This window comes from Mustela lutreola, chromosome X (assembly GCF_030435805.1).
Source record: "Mustela lutreola isolate mMusLut2 chromosome X, mMusLut2.pri, whole genome shotgun sequence".
NCBI classification, from domain to species: Eukaryota; Metazoa; Chordata; class Mammalia; order Carnivora; family Mustelidae; genus Mustela; species Mustela lutreola.
The window spans coordinates 131,705,773-131,710,473 of record NC_081308.1 but is presented as its reverse complement, the minus strand read 5'-3'; positions in this window follow the sequence as shown (position 1 = coordinate 131,710,473).

Genomic DNA, 4,701 nt, shown 5'->3' with positions numbered 1-4,701 from the left:
CAGACTGGCTTCTTTATACCCCAGGTCAGAGAAAATGAGTAGTTGGGTTTACAAATCCGGGTCTTCAGGCTAAGAGGAAGGGGAGAGATGGCATAGTGCATGCTAACTGGCACATTCGATCTGAACTCTAGGTTTAAATCCACGCGTATATGGGGGTGCCTGAGTGGCTCTGGCAGTTGAGCTCCTGACTCTCGGTCTCAGCTCAGATCTTGATCTCCGGGCAGTGAATTCAAGCCCCACGCTGGGCCCCACGCCGGGTGTGGAGCCTGGGGGGCTGGGGAACAAATCCGCAGGTAGAGGTTATTCATGGTGTTCACACGTTCCAGGATTGTCTGTCCAAAGAGGGTCAAGGTGAGCCTGGAGCATCTCCGTTGGCCTAGAACCCGTGGGCGAACGGCAAAGGGGCACGGGAGCCAGCTTGGGGAGAGTCCCCCGGCCAATATACCCTCCTGGGATAAACTGAGCCTCAGAAAGGCTTCCTGGAAGGAACGGAGTCTGTGCGCGGTCTGACTGCCTCCCGAGCGCCAAGTGGATCTGTGGATCTGGGCTTGGAGAGACTTGTTTTCCCAACAGGCGGCTCGGGCCGGGGGGGGGAGGGGGGGGGGGGAGCCCGGCGGGCGTGAGGGGCCACCCCGGCCTCGCTCCAGCTCTCGGGCGCCCTCTGCTGGCGTCGCCGAGCGCCTCGCCCCGCGGGATGGCGCCGCGCAGCGCCCGGGCCGCTTCCGTTTCCGCCTCGGCCGAACTTGCACCCTCGCCCGCCTCAGCCCGGCTCCTTCCCACGTCTGTCCCCGGCTGTCCCCGCGCAGGGTCGGGCCGCGTCCTGCAAGAGTAGATCCTGCTGGGGGCGTCCCGGAGGCCCGCGGCGCGCAGAATTTCACTTGAGTCTAGTAGTGGCCTCTGGTCCTACAGGTCCCCGGTTGCCGATTGTGCTTCCCGCGTTCAGTAGACGGGGCGGGCGCGCGGCTGTGGCAGGGCGGCCCTGGTCCTTTCGAAGCGGGGGAGTTCGGATTTTCTGCTGTCTTCCTACTCCTACCTGAACTCAGAAAGCGATTTCCTTATCTTTTTTTTTCTAACTGACTTTTAGATTGTGGTGAAGTGCGCATCAAATGTACCACTGGGACCATTTGTAGGTGCGTTAGTCCATCCTTGTTGCCTCTGTTGTCTTTTTCTGTTTTGTACTAAGATCATGAGTTCAATTTGTGGTCCAGTTAATTGGTTTCTTATTTTCATTCCCACAGACAGTGGGAATTGAACAAAGGCTTACACGATATACATGCAGTTAACATTATCAATAAGATGTACCTGGACGATATGGCTCCCTTTGGCCGCCCCTGATACGGAAAGATATTCCAAATAGAAGCCCCGGGTGAATCCATTTTACCAGTAGTGGGTCCTGCTGCTCAGGCCCCTTGCTTGCAGCGTGTGTGTGTACTCCCTTTATCTGTTGCCGTGTGTTCTTTATCTGTCCTGCCTTTTTTCCACAGCACGGCAAGACATGTTTCCTTTCCATTGTTCTAGAAATGGTTTTGCTGCCTCTGAGTTGGAACCAAGGACGAAAAGCTTGTCCCCGACGGGTCTGACTGGCCGCATCCCTCCCTCTCCGGTGGAGCGGCTTGCTGGCTGCTCTCTCTTGTGGCAACTCTCCGCGTCATTGTTGCGGAGCCCCAGGCTATTTTCTGTGCGGTCCATCCACACCTTGGTCTATAAGCCTGGGTGTCCAAGTCTGATTACTTAAGCTTTACTTTTGCAAGTGACATTCCTGGTGAGGTTGTGCTCATGAAATCGATTTCTCCGCTTATAGTCTAGCAAGCAAGAGGATCGACTCTGATTGACCAACGCACTTAGCTCGAAACCCAGTGGCCATCGGGGAAAGGCACAGCATGTGGCCAGCACTACGATGCTTAGGGATGATACAATGGCCTTGGTCAAGTTCTCCTTTCACTTGGTACCGCACCTGACGTTAGTTATACATGTCTCATAATTCTGCTATGGTCTGAACGTTTGTGCCCCCCCCCTTACGTTGAGATCACAATGCTCAGTGTGCTGGCTTTAGGATGTGAGGCCCCTGGGAAGTAATTAGGTCATGAAGGCGGAGCCCTGGAGAACGAGACTGTACCCTTAGAAGAGGGACGGAAGAAAGACCTCTTCCTCTTTGGCCCGGTGAGGGCACACTGAGAAGTCTGTGACCCAGGAGAGGGCCCTCATCCCACCTCACTGGCCCCCTTGTCTCGGACTTCCGACCTGTCGCCCCGTAAGCAACTGATTTCTGGGGTCCTGGTCTCACAGATCCCTAAGGGTGTTGAAACAGCTTCGGAAGTCGATCATGGCAAGCGGCTGGCGTCTGGAAGCATGATCTGGAAAAAAGCTACGTTGCCATGAAGGGCCCTTCACGGGGGATTCTGATGAGGTTCCAGAAGTTACAGAGGAGAACTGGACAGAGAACCTTCTCAGAGCGCCTGTGGGGGTCCCGAGCCGGGTGTTGGTGGAAAGTAGCACAGAAATGAGGACATGCTTTGGGAAGCTGTTGGAAAGGCCAGCTTCAGGAAATGGCCAGGAACTTGGCTGAATTGTTTTGTTTTTTCAAGATTTTATTTATTTATTTGACAGAGAGATCACAAGTAGGCAGAGAGGCAGGCAGAGAGAGAGAGGAGGAAGCAGGCTCCCCGCTGAGCAGAGAGCCCGATGCGGGGCTCCATCCCAGGACCCTGGGATCACAACCAGAGCTGAAGGCAGAGGCTTAACCCACTGAGCCCCCCAGGCGCCAGTGAACTGTGTTCCTGTGGTGCTGTCCTGTGAGTACTGGGGTTGTGCACTCGCTTGAGGGAATGTCGGCAGAGAGTGAAGGTGCTGCTTGGCTTGTCTTGAGTGCTGACGGCACAATTAGAGAAGAAATGGGTAAGATGGAATGGTTAATCCAAAGGGAAGCAGAACTTGAAACCTCGGAAGATTCTCGGCCTGGGGCCTGGCCGTATTGCAGGACACAAATAAGCATATCAGGAAGAGAACACTCAGGGCCTCTGGTGAGGAGCCTAGTGTGGGTGCGAGAGCCCAGGCTTCGTCAGCCCCCGCAGCAGGCGAACTGGCGGCTGGAGCTGGAGGGGAAGGAGCTGGGCAGACAGGAAGGCAGGCTGGGGGGTGCAGCTGGAGAGCTATTTTTCCGGACAAAGGAAGGACCCCAAAGCCTATTCAGAGATCTTTGCTGCTACCTCTTCGGTGTCAAAGCCGGGGGTGGGGGGCATTGGGCCAAACGACCCCCGCCCAAAGCATGGGTTGCCATGTGGGCCATGCCCAGCAAAGCCGTGGGGACAGGGACGCATCAGGCTCGCCACTCAGTGGGGAGTCTGCTTCTCCCTCTCCCTCTGCCTCTTGCTTGTGCTCTCTTGCTCTGTCTCCCAAAGCCTATTCAGAGATCTTTGCTGCTACCTCTTCGGTGTCAAAGCCGGGGGTGGGGGGCATTGGGCCAAACGACCCCCGCCCAAAGCATGGGTTGCCATGTGGGCCATGCCCAGCAAAGCCGTGGGGACAGGGACGCATCAGGCTCGCCACTCAGTGGGGAGTCTGCTTCTCCCTCTCCCTCTGCCTCTTGCTTGTGCTCTCTTGCTCTGTCTCACAAATAAATTAACTAAATCTTAGAAGATCCAACAACTTCAGATTTGCTGTTGTTTGCCCGCCATCCTGCAGCCCTTTCTTGCCAATTTCTCCTTTTGGGATCGGAAGTGTTTATCCTCTGCCTGTGCTACCACTGTATTCTGGAAGTACAGAACTTGTTTGATTTAAAGGTTCACAGCTGGAGAGGAATCCACCTCAGGGTGACTCAGACCTCTTACCCATTTCTGATTTATACAATGTTTAGATGAGACTTTGCACTTTGGACTTTGGAGTCAATGCTGGAGCTCATAAAGACCTTTGGGGCTGTCGGGATGGAATGCATGTATTTTGCATGTGAGAATTACATGAATTTGGGGGGTGCAGGGTCAGAATGCCAAGACAAATTCGAATGAATACAAGGCAAGGGGAATATGCTCTTGGCACAAATTCTTCTCTCAAAAGACAGGTGTGAGCTTTTGAATCCCTGCGTTACGCAAGCATCTGAAGCTCGATCCGTGGTCCCTGCCCTCAAGTTTTCTTACATGTTTTCTGCATTGTAATACTTCTCTCTCCAGTGGTGGCTCCATGAAATCTAGCGTGATCCTGATGTTAGTGGGCCGCCCAGGCCAGTCCGCACAAGCATAACCTTTGAAATGGAGAAAAAGAGAAAGAGCGAGAAGAAAAGATTGCGTTGTCTATGACTACTAGAAAATGGAGCACTAAGGACAATGCCAGAAATATTCTAGGACAGATAATGACAGCTGGCTCTCCCTCATCAGTTTCACTTGTTCCCTGAAAGGCCTTTGTAATTATGCCTTACTCCACTGGTCCTGGGCCAGCCGCCTGCCCCAGGAAGTCATCTGCTTCTGGTTGGAATTGGTCCTAGCCATCCTCAGCTTTACTCCTCTGCAAGCTTTTCAGGCACGTTTTTCAAGAACTTTTGGGCAGTTCTCAGGAGCTCACATGTATTCCGTGATTTGGTCTGGATCTCAAGTGTTTCCACGGACAAGCCACCCCAAAACCCCGTGGTCTAAAATAACAATCATTTGTGATTTCTTGCAGGTTTATGTGCTGACCGACCTGGGGAGGGGGGCGGGGCGGGGAGGCCGGTTC